This window comes from Prionailurus bengalensis, chromosome F2 (genome assembly GCF_016509475.1).
Source record: "Prionailurus bengalensis isolate Pbe53 chromosome F2, Fcat_Pben_1.1_paternal_pri, whole genome shotgun sequence".
Classification (NCBI taxonomy): domain Eukaryota; kingdom Metazoa; phylum Chordata; class Mammalia; order Carnivora; family Felidae; genus Prionailurus; species Prionailurus bengalensis.
Window position 1 is genome coordinate 70,348,217 of NC_057353.1, and position 21,104 is coordinate 70,369,320.

General features: G+C 51.7%; 1 long non-coding RNA gene across 20 annotated transcripts in view; it reads left to right on the forward strand.

The window, feature by feature from the left end:
- The first annotated feature begins 1,188 nt into the window (after positions 1-1,188).
- The window catches only part of LOC122495810, a 369,120-nt gene continuing 349,204 nt past the window's right edge, over positions 1,189-21,104 (forward strand). For 10 of the 20 annotated variants that reach the window (XR_006300594.1, XR_006300600.1, XR_006300601.1 and 7 more), the window contains exon 1: positions 1,189-1,412. This is a non-coding gene — a long non-coding RNA (uncharacterized LOC122495810). Of the gene's footprint in view, positions 1,413-2,028; positions 2,684-21,104 lie in introns of those variants that run through there. The other 10 variants (XR_006300599.1, XR_006300590.1, XR_006300605.1 and 7 more) reach the window with 5 other exon arrangements.

Genomic DNA, 21,104 nt, shown 5'->3' on the forward strand with positions numbered 1-21,104 from the left:
GTACGCGAGCATCAGTTGAATATTTTTTTTTCTTTTTCAAGAGAGGAGAAAGATTCACGTCGGGAAGAAGCTATCGGAATAGGAGAAACTGAATATGACACAGAAGGAGGGAGGAGGGGAGTGGATTGAAATGGTAGGGGGTGTAGTGTAGGCATTGGGGGGGGGAAGGGAGGGGCAGCCTTCGCTTCCATGATACTGAAATCATCCACTTGCGTGGCCATCTTTTCACCGGACTGTGACCTCCTTCCATGGTCTTTGACCAACTGCAGACCCTCCCCATCGCCTCGCAGGGCGCCGGCTCCCCGTAAGTGCTCAATAAATGCTCAAATGAGCGGAGGCCGCTCTTGCATCTTTGCAGTGCAGGGCTTAGGAGGAGAAAGCAAGGAGGCCGGCGCTCTATGAGTTCCTTCGGAGGGACCGTTGGGCATTCAAGGCGGGGGGGTCCGGAGGAGTGTCCTACTTAATAGAGGGAGCGGTACAGACAACCGGCCCTCTACACGGGTTTGCCAACCTCAGCCCTTGGGGACAGACAGAGACGTCGAAGGAGGTGGGAAGGTGCGTGCGCCCTTCGCGCCAGGCCCTCGGATGCTGGGTGGTACCCATGGAGGCGCCCGGATCACTAGGGATGGAGCTAAGGCAGGGGTCTTCCCCCCCCCCCATCTCAGAGCATCTTGTAATTCACTGACCTCGCCTTCCCCATCCGGCGAGTGGGAAGGCTCCCAGCTCCCAGGACGCCGGGGTAGGGAGCAGGGCTGGGAACGCGAGTGCAGAAATCGCGGCGCTCCCGTGTGCAAGCATCCCCGTGGGGTTCGCGCCGGCTCGCTCCGGCCCCCGCGCCAGCGCAGCCGGGACCTCCGCCCGGTGCGAAGGGTTCTCCCTACCTCCCCACCACCCCCCTCCCGTCCCTCCTCCTCCTCCTCTACCCTCCTCCCCCCCCCCCCCCCCCCAGCGCCATCTGGGCCATCGGCGGCCACGGCCCGCCCCGCCTCCTCGCTCAGCCCTCCGCGGCTCCGCGTCCCGCGCGCTGCCCCGGCGGCGGGCAGGGGGTGGGGGCGCGCGGGGCGGCGGGGAGCCGGGGCCGGGGCGCGCGGGGCGCGCGGGGCCCGAGGAGGACGCACGCGGCCGGCCGGGCGGCGCGCGCTTCCCCCTCCCCCGCGGCCCGAGCGCGAGCCGCCGTGACGTCACGGGCCGCCCGCCAGCCCCGCGCTCCAGCGGGCAGAGCGCGTGCGGCCGCCGAGCACATGGGCCCGCGGGCCGGGCGGGCTCGGGGCGGCCTGGACCCGGACGGGCGGCGAGGGGCCGCGCGCGGGGACGGGCCCCGGCACCCCCCGGGCCCCCCGAGCGGATTTCCACGCCGAGAGGATGTTGGCAGCGCCGGCGACCTGCCGAGACGCGGCGGGATCCACCTTCCAGTAAGTTAGAATTTTGCCCTCTGCGTTTCTGGGAACTCGAAAGCCTTGGCCTGGCGGGTTGGGATGCGCAATGAGTAGTTAGTTGGACGGAGGGAAGGGGCTTTCGGATTTCCGTGTGTGCTTGTTAACCGTGTACTTTCCTCATCACCGGACTCAGAGTGGCGGTGAGTTTTGGGCGTTGGTGGGGGGGGTGGGAGGGGTGGGTGCAGGGGGAGACATCAAATGGCCCAGGCATGCATAGAGAGAATTCCGGTTTTGTGCACTTGATGGGAGGTGTATTGTTACCTAACACCTAAGAATAGACCTCCTCCAATCAGTACGGATTTGGGGTCGCAGATGTGGTTTGCAGGCCCCTTTTGAGAAACGAGAGATCTGTGAACCATATGATGCTCCCTCCATCCTTGACCATCCTCCCCCCCCCCCCACTCCCCCCAGATGATTTTCGAAACTGCTTTTTGAAACTTTCTCTGCTTTGGCCTCGCATTTACAGATTTGTTGGGTGGCCCCACAGCCTTATCATGGTCATTCTTTTCGGATGGCTTGTTGGTTTAATTGTGTTTACCCTCCCCAGACTCACGCGCTCTTATTTTCGCCAGTGTTGGGGGTGGGTATTGACTTTCAGGAAGGGCAGCCATGAGGCTGCAAGAGTCCGGTGCCCGGATACACTGTGAATTTTCCTGATGCTCTGTAAGCGTGGAATATTCTTCTGTTCGCTGGAGCCCCTGACCCCTGGCCCTTCTAGAAGATGAGAGAAGAGAGGAAATCTCTTGTGAGGGCTTTTAGGGAGAAGAGGGTGAAGTTTTGGTTTTCCTTTCTGGCCTCAGGTTTTCCAAAGAGAGCCTGGCAACCCCCAGCGGCCCACTCCACCACCCTGAGTCCTGGCTCCCGGAGCTGTTTTGCTGCTGGAGCAAGCAAGCCCTGGAGAAACGTGGGTTTGTGTGTGTGCTGGGGGGGCGGGAGCCTTGAGGATGTGGGGACTGTGTCTGCTCTGCTGTTAGTCATAGGATGTTGCAGACCTATTTTGCATACTGGCGTTGACAAGTTGAGGCTTGTTCACTTGACACAGTCCTGTGGTCACAGCCAATCTTTCTAAAACCCTAACCGGTGGAGAAGGTGGTTGTATGGGTCTTCTGAACCCTGAGTGGGAACTTCCTGAAAGATTTATTAGGAGAGAAACCTTCCTGGAAGCAGCAGACGGACAAACAGAATCCCTGGCTGGGCAGAGCCTCGTGGCCTGGTCTCTGCTGTTGGAAGGGAGTCGCGTCTTAGAGGTGAGGACTGCCTCATGGTCTCGGCCGGTGGTAGACAGCCCGCCTGGAGTTCTGTGTGTGGGTCCGGTGATGGGAAGGTTGGGTGGGCCCGGTGCCGACCGTAATGCTGTACCCACCGAACTCCTAGAGGGGATTTAGTATGTGGTCGCATTGTTGTCGTGCCTGGTTAAGGGTGCTTTTTACTGTTGTTGCTTTACTTACTTTTGAGTGCAGAATGTTGCATAAACCAGGCTTCTCTTCAAAAGTAGACGAAACCGGCCTCTTTTTTCGGATTTTCCTCTCTCTTCCTCCCTCTCCCCTCCCCCTCTCCCCCATGCTGTCTGGTGTGTGCTTTCTGTCCGTGGCTGGAGCTTTTCTGGGGTTGGAAAGAGGGAGTTCTTTTTCTCAGTTCTGAAATATCTGACTCCCCCCTCCCCCCCACTGGCCTCTGATCGCTGCTCAAAAACTCGGGTGAATTCTCACTGTCCACATCCAGTCAATCCCTTGTGTTTTGGGTGTTTTTTCTGGAATGGCTGGCCGGCAGGCTGGCTGGGTTTGGGGCCTTCTGACTGCCTGAGATGGACATTTCTCTCACAGCTCAGCTAAAGAGTCTCCCGGGTGATAAGTAAGTCGTCCCCCACTTCATCTTTGCGTTTGTGTCCCTGAATTTAGTCAGACCAACGGCAAGCCATCCCTTTCCTGAGGAAGCCGAGCACCTTGGATAGTTGCTGGTCCAATATGTTTGTCGAGGTGGCCCTGGGTCTTGCCAAAGGCTGTACCCAAGTGTGCTTGCTCGAGGTCAGATGCTCTCCTGGATACTTGGGCTTTTTATTTTGTATTCCCTTTCATAGGTGGCTGTAGACACATCACTCTCCTTGTTTTTGCTTTTGTTCTTGTTTTCGTTATTTTTCTTTCTCTCCTGATGCTGGTTTGTGATTTCTTTAAGAGACCAGGACTCCCTTGTTTATATATCCCGTGTCTGTAGGGGTACCCTGCTCCAAGGTGGGAACAGTGCAACAATCTGGAGTCATTTTGACCGTTGATGAGTCCCATTGACAGGCACTTCTACACTCTCCCTGCCTAGTAAACCTCAAAAATTCTGGGCCTTCCTGGAGAATATTGCTCAGATGGTCCTCTGATAGCTGCCTCTTCTGTCTCTCATGTTTTTCCAAGTAATCTAAGGAATTAATAGCAGGAGTAATAATAACAACGATAGTAGTTCCTGTAATAACAGGAAACTGTATATCATGTCAAGCATGTTCTTTGCATTTTATGCCCCTTACAACCTCACCAGGCAATTATAATAAAATGTCTAGCCGTGATGGGGTTCTTATTGTGGGCCAGCCTCAGTTCTAAATGCTATAAATATATTATCTCCTTTAATCTCCCAGTAATCATATAAAGTAGGATTATTATTATTATTATTATTATTGCCGTTATTTTGCAGATGAAGAACCCACAGCTCAGAGAAGTTCGAAAAGAGCTCCTCTGGTCACACAGCTGGGGCACAATGGAGCCATCAGGATTCTGCCCAGGGCCAGCTCCTGGAAGTTAGGGGGCAGTGAAATAAAAAACAAGCAAAAGATGCTTGTTGGCCTGGAGCAGAAGGACATAGGCAGGATAGAAACCCAACATCCTACCCAAAGACACCCCTTCCTCTGGCTGCCTGCCTCTTTTGCTCTGGGGGAGCAGGCTGCTTATAGTGCAGCCAAGGAGCCAGTACGGCCTTTAGTGTCTGGAAGGCTCTGGCCCCAGGGTCTGGGGAACAAAGCCTCTGGGGTCCAGGCAGGAGCCTGAGACATGGTGCAGAATCCATGAGCATTTGCAAAGTGCCACATCCAGGCACCCTGCCTGGCTTTGTGACCAGCGTTCAATTACGATCAACATCCACAGCAGATGGGAGATAGGGTTCTTCTGGCCAGTGATCCCATCTTCCCCTCCCTCACACTCCCCGCAACTGTTCAGGGTCCCTGCCGTTACCCTGAGCGTGTGTAGCTCTTGTAGTCCCTGAACCTCCCCATATAGAGACTGTGGTGGGTAGAAACAATAACAGCATGGGTCACAAAACGCAGGACTTCCATTCACGAGGCCGAAATTGTCTCGGCCAATTTTTTAACGGCAGGATTCTGAATTGCCTTTCCTTTATTTTCTCTTCCTCTTTTGGGAGGGGTGGGGGTACGGTGAAGGTATAGGGTGGTGTTTTGCTGGTGTCTGGTGGGTAGTCTGAGCCCCAGGATTCCTTGTTTACCTGCCTCTTTTTCCCTTGTTGACCCTAAGCAGCTTGAGAGTGGAGGGTGGCGTGAGTGGGGCCGGTGGTGTTTTTCACCTGTCTGGTGGCTGCCACAGCCCTGGTACTTAGTTGAATCGGGTGACTGTCAAGAACTGCTCTGTTTTCAGGGGCGCCTGGATGGCTCAGTCAGTTGAGCATCTCTAGATTTCGGCTCAGGTCATGATGTCACAGTTCTTGAGTTTGAGCCCCACATCAGGCTCCTGGCTGACAGTGCAGAGCCTGCTTGATATTCTCTCATTCTCTCTCTCTCTCAAAATAAATAAATAAACTTAAGGAAAAAAAAAAAAAAGAACTTTGTTTTCAAGGAAACAAGCAGCCCCCAGTCTGCAGTCGCTGTCTTAGCTATGAAACAGCCCCACATGGTGGGAAGTGAAGGGTTTGCCCCAAGGGAATGGACACTGAAGGCAGAGAAGGAAACCAAGCAGCAGCAGAAGGCATCTGGGGACATACAAGGGGTTGTGCAGACCAGGGTTACTTTGGGGCAAGTTGCTTCACCTCTGTTAGCCTCAGTTTCCTCATCTGTAAAATTGGGACGATAAAATACCAGCTTCACGGGTTGCTGTGCGGAGGAAGGAGTAGGGGATGGGCAGCAGGTATCCAGCAGAATATTTGGGCTCATAGTAAACCTTCAGTAAAAGTTGGCTAATATTACTGCTACAATTAATGGGTTTCATTACTTCCTGTGGCTGCTTGGAGTAGTGGTTTCTGAATACATTTTAATGTGTAAAGGGAACATTCTGGTTACACAGATGATGAGATGGCAGTGACTTCATTAGAGGTCTTTGCAAGCATCTGAGAGAAACGCTGCCTGTTAGGAGTAAGAAAGAGCTAAGAGATCAGGGAATCTGCAGAAGCAGGTCTCAGAAAGGACAGGGATGGGGGTGTCCCGCACCAGTGAGCCTGTCTTTGCAGGTTACTTGTCTCTGCTGCTCTGCAGGGAGAATGGGTTTTCCCTCCCAGGGATGGTGCAGAGCACTTAGCACAGAGGAAGTAAGCTCTTGAAGAAGACATAAGAGCAGTTGTTGTTATTTATTATTCTTTAGGTCTCCCTTTTCCTGGTAACTTTGTTACTCTGCTCAAGATTGATTGATCCCTTCGTTCATCTCTTGAGCAGTTGCTGCGGTTCTGTTCCAGCTGCGGGAGAGAAATATCCCTGCCCTCCTATAGCTTCCTTTCTAGTCCAGACCACACAGTGGGGGCAGGGTGGTCCCCAGGGGGAGATGTGGAACACGGGGAGACAGTGGAGGCAAAAATTGCACCCACTGCAGTGCAAAGTGGCCCTGGCCCCACTGTCCTGTCAGGCGGAAGGTGCTTTGCACAAGGCCTGGCATGCGGTAGTTACTATGTAAGTGGTAGTTGCTATATTTATACTCTCCCATTTCCCCTCCTGAGATTTTCCTCCATGGTGCTTGTTATGGACTGAATGTTTGTGTCCTTCCAAAATTCCTGAGTTGAAACCTCAACCCCCAACGTGATGGTATTTGGAGGTGGGGCCTTTGAGAGGCAATTAGGGATAGATGAGGACTTTAGGGCAGGGTCCTCACGATGGGGTTAGAACCTTTGTAAGAAGATATCCCAGCCAGCTTTCTTCCTCTCTCTGCGTGAGGACATAGAAAGAAAGTGAATTTATAAGCCAGGAAAAGAGCTCTCCCCAGAAGCCAGTTTTGCCAGGATCATGATCTGGCTTCCAGAACTATGAGAAAGTAAATTTCTATCGTTTGAACTGCCCAGTCTATAGTATTCGGCCCGCACAAACTAGGACAGTACTTATTACCCGATATACCGTGTATCTGTCTTCTCTCACTAAATTGTAAATTCTGTAAGGCTGAGGGCTTACAATGCCTTCATTCATTGTCTTTAATTCCGCAAATATGTAGCCTGCAAATATGTGTGCCTGCTCTGTGCCATGCACTGTTCCAGATGGTGGAGACACGTAAAGGAACAATAGAAAGGGATTTCTGTCCATGTGGTGCTTGCGTTATAGCTAGGAGAGGCAGATAAGAAGCAGTAGACATAATAAATAAGGACATTAATAGCGTCTTGGATGGTAACGTGTCCCCCGGGAGCAAGTAGAGCAGGTGAGGGTCTGGTGGGCTGAGCTGGGCTGAGGTGTTGACCTGCCTGGTCAGGGCATGCGTGCTCCATCAAGAAGCAGACACTGGAGCAGCCTTGAAGGAGGTGAAGGAGGCTCGTCTAGAGGAGGGTGTTCGGGTCCTGGGGAGAGCCCGCGTAGAGGGCGAGGGCATCGGGGAGCCTGTGAGATGAAGGAGCACCAAGAAGAATGAACTGGAGTAGCGTGAGCCAGGGGGACAGAGGCCGAAGGTGGAGCCGGGCGGGGAGCGGTCCGCAGGCCTCTCAGAAGGCGTGGTCTTTTTTTTCTTTTTAATTGAGGTGTAATTGACCTATCCCATTACCTTCGGCTCTGGTGTCATCCTGTTCATTCCGTGCCTTGTGTGTATCATGACACGCACCACAACCAGTCTGGTTAACATCTGTCGCCTTGTGCTTGCCTTGGTAAAATGGGCCATTGAAGGGTTTTAGATGCAAACGGATTGGACGTGACTTAGCTTTTGGAGCGGTTGGTCTGGCTGCGGTGCACAGAAGGGCCGAAATCAGAGCCAGAAGCCAGGGCTCCGGGGGTGAACACGCAGGTATCTCAGGCGCTTGGTCCGGGCAGGTAGCGGTGGACACGGCTTTACAAGTAACGGGCTTCTGCACTGGTCGCTGCTGAGTCCCAAGCATCTGAAACTGCACCGTCTGTCCCTTGGGGTAGCCACCAGCCTTACGTGGCCACTGAGCACTTGAAAGAAGCTGGTCTGAATGGAGATGTTATGTACGTGTAAACTTTCAAAGACTTCGTATCAAGACCGTAAAATATCCCATTAATGAATTCTTTAATGTTGATCGTATATTGAAATGATACTTTGGATATATTGGCTTAAGTACATTATTAAGATCAACTTCACCCGTTTCTTTTAACTTCTTAAAAATGTGGCTGGTAGAAATGTGAAAGGGCAGGCGACTCACGTTCTGTTTCTGTCGGATAGGGCGGTTCTAGAACAGTGCCTGGGATGCGGTAGTCACGCAGGGAAACGAGTGAGCGAGCGAGCGAGCGAGCGAGTGCGGGCACAGGGATGCTGCAGTGACTGAGAACCCAGCCCTGACTTGAAGAAGCTCCCAGGGCGGGAGAGAGAGGCAGATTGCTAAGAGGCAGCCGGGTGAGGGGCTCTCCAGAGCCTCAATGACCAGGCAGAAGTGGGTTTAAGTGGGTCCTGCAAACTCTGGGCGCTTTCCGAGGATTATAACCAAGGAGTACTTTTCCAAATTTTACACTTACAGAGAGAGAGAGACGATGCGTGCACATGGAGGGGTGGGTTTCAGGAAGGAGGTCCCTGAGTGGAGGATTCCAGTCCCTTGGCAGACAGAACTGTGACGGGAAATGCAGCTTTCCTTATGGGAAAGAGATGGGAGCTTATCCCGGGAAACCTTGGGAAAAGGTCGAGAAAAGTTAAACATAATTTCTTGAGTGAAATACAGTCAGTGTTTTGCCTTTATTACTGCTGCTGTCTTTCTGGTGTACGTGTTTGCGTCCCGACTTGTCCCGGTTATCATCAGGTAATAAGCATTCCTGACTGCGTTGTATGCCCTGTCTGTGTTATTTTTATTGCACAGATTACATTTCCGCTCAGTGGCTGTTTCATCGCTCAAATAATCATTCTTATTTGGAGGTTCAGCTCCATAATAGACTTTTTATATATAGTATCAAGGTTTTTATTCTTCAGTTAAATCTTTTTTTTTTTTTTCAGTCTTAGGCTTATACATCATAGCGTCTCAATATTTTGAAAATGTTAGGTAACTATTGCCGCTCATGAGATTGGCCCTGAAGCCAAGTTGCTGCTTCCTGGCGAGAGGTGTGATGTTTGTTGATGTCAGTGATGCCTTGGAATGTCATTAATATTCATGTATCGTGTGTGTTACATGCCTGCATGTTTGTATGCAGCACATACACTTGCATTAGTTTTTTTTCTTTACTTTTATTTATTCAGCCACTATTTGTGGAATGCCCATTGGGTGCTGAGCATTGTTCTAGGCTTTGGGCATTCAGTAGTGATCAACAGATATGGTACCTGTTCTCAGGGAGCCTACTATGTAATGGGGGAGACACAATGTATCCATAAAAAACCCCGTTATTATAAGGAATGTGAGAGAATATGAATAGAATAATGCGAGAAGATAGTTTATTTGGGATGAAAGGGTCAGTGTTGAAATCCTGCATTGCAGTGAGACACAGAGAGCTGGCTGGGAGATCACCAGAGAAGGAGCAAAGCTCACACGGAAAGGGAAAGATTGATACCTGTGACCAGATATTAAAGGAGAAAGCATATCTAAGCACAAAAAGCTATAATACTGATAAAGGGTTCCCCAAAGTCAGCAACAGAAAGCCAACCGACCTCATAGCAAAGTAGGAAAAAGACAGGAAGCAGTGCTTCTCAAAAGAAGAAAGCAAAGTCAGCAGGGCACGTGGAAAGAGTCTGAATCTCTCTGGCCAAGGCGGGATCGAGCTGGTTGAGGTCTGGTGTCTGTCCGGCAGATGTCCTCTGCTTTGGGGCACAGCACGAGGCGTTTTCCTAAACACGCACACAGCTGGGTAACACCGTCGCTTGATCATCACTGTCGAGGAGTGGACCATTTCCATGGCCCCCAGACTCCCCTCCGGCCCCTTTCAGTTTGCTCCCCCGCCCCCGGCCGCTGACAACGGATACTTCCCTCTCTGACCTGACACTTTGGCCCTTTTCGCATAAACGGAATCAGACAGTGTGTTGCCCTCCGAGTCTGGTTCTTCTCTCGTAGCCTGAGGCGTGGGAGGCTCGGACGAATTGCTGCAGGAACCAGCGGCTCGAGGGTTTAGACGGCCTGGGAGCGGTCTGTCCACGGATGTGCCGCTGTTTCAGTGTTCATCCTCCAGCTGGAGGGTGTTTGAGTTGTTTCGAGGGGCCACATTTTTCATGGTTTAAAATGCGCCCGGAATAGGAAGTCTGACTCAAGTCTTGGCGAGGCTGTGTGGCACAGGGTCCCCCGATTCTGCTCGCGAGCACGTGAGGTCGCCCTGAGAGATGGTTGACAGCATGAAGTCAAGTCAGAAACGGGCACAGCCTCGCTGCCCTGCCAGGCTGGGAATTCACAGCTCATGCTGTCTGTTACTTGAGGATACTTAGAGATGGATGTGAGTGTCTGAAAAATGGGCCGGCAAGATTTAGATTGAACTCACTGTTGTTGTCATCTTGGGAGGAGAGAGGGGATGGGCTGGCCCTGAGGGTCAAAGGTACTTTAACTTGACTTTGAATGCTTTTTAAAAGAAGATTATAGACAGGCAAAATGCTTCCTGGAGGAGGTGACCCCTAAGCTGAGTCATAAAGCACAAATAGGAGTTAGTTAGGAGGGGTAGTGGGGAAAGGGACTGAAACCCGTTCCATTTTCCCAGCTGGCTGCTTCTGTGAATGAGACGTGACTGTTAGGAATGAATCTGCAGATGCCAGTCTTCTGGAAGAATCCAGCGATTCCTAACCTTCAGTATCGTTCAAGCTCCATATCTACCAGCTGCCTCTGACTGGAGAAACCGTGCTGTGCCCTGTGCCCAAGGTGTCCACAGGGCGGACAGCACTCAGCCTGGAGTTTGGGGTGGGTGAGGGCTGGGTTCTTGCCCAGCTCCACGGCTCGCATTCGCTGGGCTGTTCAGTCCCTGCTCACTGCAGGCCTGTGACGCAGCAGGTACTCAGACTAAAACTGGGGAGGCATTAAAGACTTTCCAGTCTCTGAGTTTCAGGATCTAGTCTGCCCTCTGCAAAGTTCGCTCTGGCCAGAAGGAGGGCAGGAGGACAGGCTGTGGGAGGTGGGGGTTCCCAGGAGGCCGTTCTGGAGCCGTGATGTCGATGATGTCTGGTCTTAACGGGGGGACCCAAGGCGAGAATATTGCATAACCAGGGTCAAGAGTGTCGGGAAACCTCCAGGTATAAAATGGGAAAACCTTATCGTACCGCCTGAACGGCGTCTTCCAAAACCATGTCCGTGTGCAACAGTTACTGAAACAGTGATCTCCCCTTTCCTTGGTCACCTCTTGCTTGTTTAAAAACCCTTTGCTTTTCCTTTTTAACGACTAACTATGCAGGGAATGCCTTTCTGATTGAGAAAGCACGTATGGAATGTCCAGAGAGATGATAGGGAAGGGATAGTGCCTTTGGTGCGGGGAGGACCCAGGAGGCTCCGGCCAGGGGGGCAGCCTCCACACTCCTCCCCCCAGGTGCTCCCACGGGGTGGGGGGGGGGTGGGGGGGTGGGGAAGGTGCCTCTGTAAAGGGGCAGGGGAGACAGCCTGCAGGTGGGGCCCCAGGTCCCTACTGGCCGTGTCCTCTGAGGATAGACCTGGCCGGGACAGTCTGGCCTTTGCCTTCGCCTGGATTTTTCTTATGGACCAGATGCACGAATCTGTTTTATAAGAAGCAATGCACCACAAGGCTAGGAGCTCTCTTTGTCTCTAAGTGGGAAGATTGGCTGAAGTGATCCCAAGGCTGCGTCCAGCCCCGGTTGGATGAATCATTACTTAAGTGGGGCTATGGAATAAACCCTGTCAGTATGAATGCGGGAAAGGGCCTCTGTCTGCTCCAGCTGCTCTCCCATAAATAACAGGGGACTTTCCACACAGAGGACCTTTTGTTTTTTTTCTCTTACCTTTTGAAAAAAATGGGAAAAGCCAATCCGACAAGAGGGCACTCTCAGCTATATTAGCTAGAGTGTGTTCTTTGGAGACTCCTCGCCCAGGACACCACATGTGGACCGATCTCTCTGAAATGGCACTCTGATCTCATCCCTGCCTCTGTTCAAAACCTTCCATAGCTCCTTATCACTGTGGGATAAAGTCCAAGTGCCCCAGCTTATTTGGAAGGCCGCCGGCTACCTCTTCAGTCCCACCTGGATCCCTTCCAACTCTGCTCTCCAGGCAGAAGTCCTTTCTGTCTGCAAAATAAACACACACGTGGGGGCAGATGTGGCCCCTGAGCCAGCAGTTTGCATCCACTGCTGTGGCTCTGTCATTGCAGGAGCAGACAGGACATGCTTTTCTGTGCCCCCGGAGCCTGGCCGGGACCTGGCATGCCACGGGGGTTCTCCCCGCTTAAATCCTTAATGCTGCACCGGGGGCGAGCACCTCCCTGAAGATAAGGTGTTAACGCTTTTCCCCGTAGAACAGTTTGCCCGTGTTATTCTGAAATGCTTCTTCAGACCCTTACGTACTTTTGTGATGGGCTGCGTGTGCCTGGAAAAGTAATTGCTTCTTCTATTCTAGACTGCTCCTTTCCTGTCCCTGTTCCCTCTCTGCCCCCTCAACACATGTTGGCTTTTTCTTTTTTTTTTTTTTTCCCTGAGGAAGCCAGTCCTTTTGCCTCCCGCTGGATCGGAACACGCGGTGTCGGTGGGCTGTTACTTAGCAGTGACGAGGATGGTTTCCAGGCAGCTCACCGGCTTTTGCCCTCCCGGTTGGTTAGCGATGGCTGATTTCTGCCAGGGGAACACACGTGATTTTCAGATTTCTCTTCATTTATAGTGAGCTGTCGTAGCAAAGTTGTTCAAGAAACCAACCAACCAGCTACCATGGGGAGAAAAGCCTCCTCCCATTTGGGACAGCGTTTCCCATCTCATCTTTGTGAGCACCGCGCAGGATAATCTCAACAGGGACGTGGTGGGCAGCCGCAGGAGCTTCCTGTGGGCCCGGACCTGCACACGGAGGCCCTGGGGAGTAACCTAGGGGAACTATGGAGTTTACAGCATGGGAGGTCTAGCCCCTGCCTCTGAGAGAGACAGAGCGAGAGCAGAAGCGCTGCCACGATAATGTAGCATTAATGTCATTCTGATGCAGCGTCATGGAACTTAGTATTACTAATTGCTGTATGAAAATCCTATAGCGTAGATACCAAGCCCCGACTGTTGCACCAGTGTTAAGAACTTTCCCCACGTCATTTCATGTAAATGATAAATATGAACTTAGTACACGTGAAGATTGCACTTGAACAGCTAAATGCAACCACCCGGCGTTCAGTGCGTGTCTCACGTGCAGGCACTGCCCTGGGCTTGCGTCGCTGCGGGTGAGAAGAGCTGGGGGATCCCTCTGAGACCCTCCCCACCGAGTCCGGTGCAGGGATACGTACATGGGATTTTGTACGTGCCGACAGCACCAGAGTGAGTTGGAGGTTCTCGGATGTGGACTGGATGGTGCTGGAGCCCCAGGAACCAAGCCGCTGACCACAAGGCAAGGCCTCGGGGAACAGGTGACTCGATGGGTCTCTGGGGATCGGGTGGTTGGTTTGGAAAGGCTGCTAGGTTAAGGTGAGTGGGGTAATGGACAGGGTTGGTGGGGTGGAGCAGAGTAGGTAGAGGTGGGTTAGCCTTCACAGGGCTGATCTCAGAATGGGAACACTAATCGTCCTTCTGGGTGATGGCGAGGGTCTGTAGTGGTAATAGTAGTGTGTCACTGACAGTAGCTGAGCCCTCTGTGTGAGGGATGCAGTTGCAGGCACGTGGCCTGCATCAGCCCTGTGCGGCTCAGTGCTTCCTTATGCGATAGGGACCACTGTCAGCTCCATTTTCCAGATGGGACAAGCTGAGGCTCAGAGGACCTGGCTGACTCGCCCAAGTGCATACAGCTCTTCAAAGATTGGAACCCGGGTCAGAGTGCAGAGACTGGCCCATGAACTCAGACACCCAGGAAATAGAAACCTGAATCCTCTTGCTTAGATGAAGTTTCTCTTTATTCCCACCCCTGTTTTCCCATCCCCCTCTTCTGCCCTTTCCGAAAGGGCAGGGCAGTTGTGACTTCGGCTGCATCGTATAGATACCAGGACCCCAGGTGTCTGGTTCTAGGTGAAGCAATCTCTGGATGGAGATTGTGATAGAAGAGGGACGAGTGGAAGGGGCCCAGGTGATGTGAATTGCGGGTTCAGGACTTACAGGAATTGCTCCTTCTGTGTCATAAACCTGTTCTAATTATAGATAGGACTTGGTGGGGGAGGGGGCGTGATGGGCACTTTGACGAAGCTCAGCAGAGAGGAAACACTCAAGTGTCCAGCTCAGCCTTGTCCTTCCTCGCTCTCTCCCTCTGATTTCTGAACAGGAAACCAGGGGTGCGGCCTCCATCTCCCCTCCGGGTCACACCTGTCAGTGCCTCCGTGCACCTAGCGTGGGCGAAAGTAAGTGACAGCGTCCGGCGGGCCCTTCCTTCATGTCCCTGGCCTCGTGTCTGCCTCTGTCTCCCCAGACTCTGCCGCGACATGGCTGCGTGACCCTCACGTCTCTGTGCTGAGTTTCTTCCTCTGTAAAAAGTGACACAGGAGGAAACTGAGTTCAGATGAACAGATTTAGGGTGTGCCTCTTCCCTTCCAGGCACCACATCTGAGGCCCTGGGAACTCACAGTTTCTCTCAGAGGTGGTTGGGGACCTGCCCGTCCAGCAGGCACATCTTGAGGGGGCAGGTGGAGGGGCAGGCGGGGAGGAAGTGAATCAGGCCTGCCCCATACCTCACCTCTGGCTCCTTAAACCCGATGTAAACAGGAGCGGGGAACAGACAGCAGGACTGTGAGCCCTGCAGACAGGAAATGAGTTTTGTACTGTCTGTTGTCCTGGATTGCCAGTTTTCCTGGTGGAGAGTGGACCTGGGAGTTGAGAGGAAACCCTCTTGCTGATAAGGCCTCTGTACCTGATACATACCCACTTGCCCACTGTTCCCAAGAAAAGAGTTTCAGGGTGTTTGATTGGCCACCTCTGCACCTGTCTGGAACCCCCCAGTCAGTGGGGGTGGGGGGTGTTTTCTGTGTGGGGTCCCAGTGAGTGAGCCAGTGCCCAGCGCCCAGCGCCCTGGTACCTGGTAAAGATTGGGTGAGGGAAGGTACTCGCTGATGGGGCAGTCAACGGCATAGCAGGGGTCACGGCGCGCCCACACCGGACGTTCCGACCTATCAGAGGCCTGTCCAGGAGTTGTTATTGTTGCCAGAATAAATGACTAGCAAATGCTTTTGGTGGCAAACATTTGTGGTGACAGAACTGGCGAGCAAATTTCATGGGGCTTCAACAGTGAGTCTGTTCTACTCTATTGATGTCCGCAAAAGAAGCGGATGGCATCGGCAGGCCAGTCGGGAGGCACGATGGTACGCGGACGCCTGTGACCCCTCCAGCTTGCTCAGGAACTGGAATGTGGCCAATGTCACTGTGAACTGAGGGCAAGTGCGTCTTCTTTCGAGTCTCCCCTGCGCCTGGCCTTCAGTGCTTCTGCTGGAGGGAACCATCATCCTGGATTTGGGGGCTTATTACACCTTTGCTTAAAATTGTTTTCACTGTATGCATGAACATGCCTCAATACTGTACTGTGTTCTTTCCTTCCTTCTGGGCTTTACAGAAATTGCATGCCGTGCCTAGCTCAGTTTGCCACCTTGGTAGGGCCACGTTGAAGCACACTGTTGTGGTCTATTTCTCACCGTGGTAGTCATCTCTTCCATGATATGAGCAGACCACTGTTTCTTTGTTTGTTCTCTGGGGGCGCGTGAGTTGTTTGTTTTGTTTTGTTTTGTTGTTTTGTCGTTTCCCCCACACAAACAGTGCTGCTGGCCGCCGTCTCGTATGCCTCGTCACGCGCGCCCGAGTGTGTCTAGGGTGTTAGGACCCAGTGCCGCTTTCGGATTGTCCCAGAGTCATAGCCTCTCAAAACTGGAAGGGATTTCTTTGGCCAAGTAGTTCACCTTCATTGGTAAGCTAAAAGGAAAGGTTCTTGGGTGGTGCTTAAGAGCTCAGTTGCTGGAAGCAGATGGCCACAGTTTCCCTCCTGCCTTTGCCTCATTCTGTTACTTAGTTCATTGTGCAGTGGCCTTAACTTTTCCCTGTCTCAGTTTCCTTAGCTGTGAACTGAGGGCAAAAGCCCAGATGCTTTTGAGGTTGAAATGAGATAGTGTATGATTAACTCATGATTAAACTCATGGTTACTTCTCCTTTATGGTGGGCTCAGGATCCCGGGCAGGTTCACAGTCCTGCTGGACCACTGTGCTCTGCCAGATGATCGTGACCTGCCCAGGTGGGATTTCCCCTCTTCCTGTCCAGATTTCCCAGTGCCTTTCTGCATGGAATGTAGGAATGCAGGGCCCCTCCTGCGGTGGGGTATGTGTGTGTGTGTGTGTGTGTGTGTGTGTGTTTATGATTGCCCACGGCTTCCAGACTCCCAGCCAGGATAAGCCTTTCAGAACCAGATAAACTGATTGGAGCCTAATAGAATGGGCTCCTGAGAGGCCCCACCCCACCCTGGATGCCTCCCTGAAGAATAAATAGCCATGTAATTCCTGTGCTACTCCTCGCTTCACATTCCAGCCTTCAGGCCCAAATTATGGGAGGAGAGCAGGCAGATCACTCTTCCAGGAGAAGGACCCGGTTCTTCAGCAAGATTTATTCATTCGTTTATTGTGTCAGGCCCAGAGCCTGGGCTTTTTACTACTAGGGCCTCTGCCTGGCATTTTAAATAGTTCTGTTACTTGATGGCAGAGACCATGGAAAGCCATAGATACTTGTTCACACGCTTGAGGAGCAGGGAAAAGCATTACACAGCTTGATGAGTAAGAGTGAGGGCCTCCAGTTCATACATTGTAGGTTTTGGTCCTGCCTCTGACTTCAGAAGTCTCCCGTCTCCTGGGGAGGGTTACTCTCTTGAGCCTGTTTCCTCATCTGTGAATTTAGAAAGTAGATAGCACCTACTAGAGACTGTGTTATGAGGACTGAATGAGAGACTTTGTGCTTTCAGAGCTTCCCCAGAGCCAGCATGAAGTAGGTGCTCAGTAAGCGCTGGTTATTATTGTTGCACCCAGGTGACTCAGTCGGTTGGGCATCCCGCTCTTGATTTCGGCTCAGGTCATGATCTCACGGTTTGTGGGTTCGAGCCCCACCAAGGGCTCTGTGCCGACAGCATGGAGCCTGCTTGAGATTCTTTCTCTTCCTCTCTCTCTGCCCCTCCCAGCTTACATTCTCCCTCTCTCTCTCTCTCTCTCTCTCTCTCTCTCTCAAAATAAACATTTAATAAGTATATAAGTGCTGGTAATTATCCAGCCAGCCTGTGAGCCCCAAATACACCAGTACAGGGTGTCGGGCACAATAGGTGGTCCGTAAGCAAGTGTTGGATGAACAGAGGTGTTTATTAGCGCTTCCCATTATGAAAAGCCCATTTATAAGTGTTGCATCTTTTTTTTTTAAATTCCTAGTTTTGGAGTCTTGGGATCCATGCTTAACTCCTGTCTCTGCAAAAATAACATTAATTGCTTCCCTCCTTTTGGACTCACGTTAGTGCACATGTAAATAGCTCCGACTGTATGTGAGCCTCCATTCTGAGCGCTCTGCCTTTGTATTTAATCTATAGTTTACCCCTTACTACAGTCTGTGTGATCAGTATGAATTTCCCTGTTTTAGTGACGGGGAAACTGAGGCAGAGAGGTGACTTTTCAAGGGAACAGCAAGGTAATTGGTAGGGACTGAGCTAAGATTTGAAGCCAGGCAGCCTGATTTTAGGATCTTTGCGTCTTAACTGTTACGCTTTCCTGCCTGGAGGTTATCTCCACCTCAGGGGCTCCGGGTAGTTGGTCGAGATTTGCGAAGTGGAAGAACTTGGGGGCACTTGAGAAGCCTATTAGTGGCCCCCACCGGCAGCCACCCTCCAGGAGCACAGAGCAGTCTAGGGGAAGCCCCCTCCCCCCAAGCTGAACTGGTGGGGCTTGCGAGTGGAACATTAATGTCCCTTTGTCCGTATACCACAGATCGCCTGTCCCGTCTGGCAGCTCCAAGGATCCTCCACATTCTTTCGTCCTTCCTGACTGTCAGTGGATGGAATATGGTTCTAAGGGTAGGGCCGAGCACCTGGGGTTTAGAATTCTTTGCCTTTTTTAGTGGTGTGGTTGCTCCTTTGGATTTTGCTCTGTGCTCCCAGTTCAGCCTGTTTGTGGATGAATCCGAGTGTAGAGGATAAAGGCAACTTCTATCCAGTCACCGACCCCTCCTGCAGACCTGACTCATGCTGGACAAAGGCTACCTCTGTGTGGCTGGGACGTAATCAGTGAGAGTGGATTAGCGGCAGGCTCCTTCCATTTGTTCCAGTGGGTCAGGGAGCTCAGGGCACACACCCTCCCTCCCTCCCTCCCTCCTGGGCAAGAACGGATAGCTTCCAAGTTGTGCCCCTCCCCCTCCCAAATTGACAGTGTGGTTTTCCTTGTGGGAGTAATCAATTATGCCTTTTAAGGATATCTCCCAGCTGTTGAGTGGTTTAAACTTCCAGATGTTCCTTTGCCCAGGAAGCAGAGAGGGCTGGATGACTGGATCTCTTTAAAAGTTGATGCAAAAAAATCAGTGACTTGCCTGTGACCCCCAGGGGACATGTAGTATTTCCTCCTAGGCATAGAAGCACCCATTTGCTGGCTCGGCCTGGGTGAAGCATTTAGCAGGTAGTAAATGAAGACAGGTGACCCGGATTTGGAGGCAGGAGGCTGTGTGCCCCTGGCCTGAGCCGATGACCCCTCTGACCCTCAGTTTCTAAAGCTTTCAACTGGGGGGGGGGGCACTTTTAAAGAACTACAAGAAGCATCGTCAGGTACAAGCCAAAAGGGTCTGTGCAGACGTTAGCTCTTACCGTCCAAGGTGGTTGTCCTGTATCTGCCGACGGAAGGAGACAGATGAAAGTGTGTACTGACCTTTCACCGGGGGACGTGGAGGCGCAGAGGGGTTGGGTTTGTTTAGGCTGTAGCTGGGCCTGTGCTCTCCAGTGTGGCCGCCAGTGTGGGGCTGCTGAGCGCTTGACACGTGGAACCAGTCCGGATTGAAATGTGCCGTAAGTATAAAATGTCCGCTTGATGCCTAAGTCTCAGAACAAAAAAGAGAATATAAAGTACCTTCAGTGGTTATTCATATTGATGACATGTTGAAATGATAAGAATTAGATATATTAATTTAAATAAAACACATTATGAAAATTAATTTCTTTTTATTATTATTATTTTTAATTTTTTTAATGTTTATCTTTGAGACCGGGCATGAGCAGGGAAGGGACAGAGAAAGACACACACACACACACACACACACACACACACAGAATCGGAAGCAGGCTCTAGACTCTGAGCTGTAGGCACAGAGCTGAACGTGGGGCTGGAACTCACGAACCACGAGATCCTGACCTGAGCCCAAGTCGGACTCTTAACCGACTGAGCCACCCAGGCGCCCCTATTACTATTTTTTTAAAGTAGGCTTCATGCCCAGTGTGGAGCTCAACACAGGCCTGAACTATGACTCTGAGATCATGACCCGAGTTGAGATCAAGAGTCAACTGACTCAACTGACTGAGCCACCCAGGTGCTCCTCTTGCTATTTTTAATGTGGCTGCTAGAAAATTTTTAATCATTTACGTGTCTGTCGTTATATTTTTGCCGGACAGTGCCGAGCTAGACTGTTAACAAGAACAGTGGGCTTCAGAGTTGTGCCGTGTACAACCTGCACAACCATATGTGGCAGGCCTGTCTGGTCTTGACAGACTTCTTGGATGTGAATCCTGGCTCTAGCAACAATTCGTTGTGTGACATCAGTTAAGCTGTTTGACCCCTCTGGAGTACAGTTGTTCTATCTGTAACGTGAGAATTGCAGTAGCACCTACTTTCCTAGGGTTGTTGGAAGGATTAAATGAAATAATGCATATAAAGTGCTTAGAATACTGTCTAACCCCTTCTAGGAACTCAGTGAGTCTTGGTTGGTGGAATTGTTGTTGTATTGGCTGTTGTGTTTTTAGGACCTGGAGACACAGAGATGGAACGACCAGTCTCACGGGGGAACCAGAAGCAGAATACATATAAGTGTAGTGATTAGTAGAGGGCCCAAGTGCATCCGGGCAAATGAGGAAACATTTCCCACAGATGTGGAACTGTCAGGCTTGCTGGGCAGACGGGATGGCGGGACGTGGTGGGCAGATGAAGTGGCACCTGGTCAGATGGCTGGGAGCCGGCTCAGAGTGGGGGACCATAGGAGGAGCTGTGTGCCTGGGTGAACTGCAGGGGGGCACCTAGTAAAGGAACCCCAGAGAAGAGGGGCCAGCTTCTGGAGATTCGCCATCTAGAGCAAAGGAAGAATTCAGGGCCAAAGAGTGACATGACTGGATCTGGACATGAGACCCCCTCCGCTGCTCGAAGGAGGTGGTTTTGGAGAGAGCGCGTGGAGTCTGTGGCATGCAGACCAGGAGAAGGAAGCTCACTTCTTTCTCTCTCTCTCTCTCTCTCTGTCTCTCTTCCTTCCTTCCAATGTTTTATTTTATTTTTTGGGAGACAGAGAGAGACAGAGCGTGAGCAGGGGAGGAGCAGAGACAGAAGGAGACACAATGCAAAGCAGGGTCCAGGTTCCGGGCTGTCAGCACAGAGTCCGATGCGTGGGGGGGCTCGAGCCCACGAACAAGGAGATCATGACCTGAGCTGAAGTCAGAGGCTCAATCGACTGAGCCACCCAGGTGCCCCGGAAGCACACTCTTTCAGAGGCTCACGTAGTCAGCTTTTTTTGGCTCAAGTTAGAAGTATTTACCTTCAAAGTGGCATTTATAATAATCATCCCGCATATGTCCTCCCTTCCCCGTTTATCCTCAAGAGTAAGATGTTTGGAATGGTTGCTTCAGCTGGGAGGGGGGAGGGATTTGGGTTATTGTCCCGGGTTGTTGGGGAAGTGTGTTCGTAACAGGCTACTGGCCTGTCCCGCAGACAACTGCTTCCTATGGACACAGAGCTCTTTAAACGTATGCAAACAAGAAAGAGAGATGAGAGGATTCAGTTAGGAAGCTCCTTCTCATAGTATGTTTGAATTCAGAGTCTAGCACCTTTTTAGAAGAATTGGGTTTTTAATTAAAATAATACAAACACATATTTAAAATCAAACGGGAAAGTCTGATATGGAAGAACCAGAATCCTCTGTCCCCTCGTGCCGGTTCTCAGTCCTGTCGTCAAGGGAACTGGGGTGGGGGGTGGGTCAGTATCTCTAAATAATAGGCCCAGTTGCCTATCTCCATGGCCCCCCACCCCACCCCAGACCTTTTTTCCTAGGCCTCCCTGGTATCTTATGACTC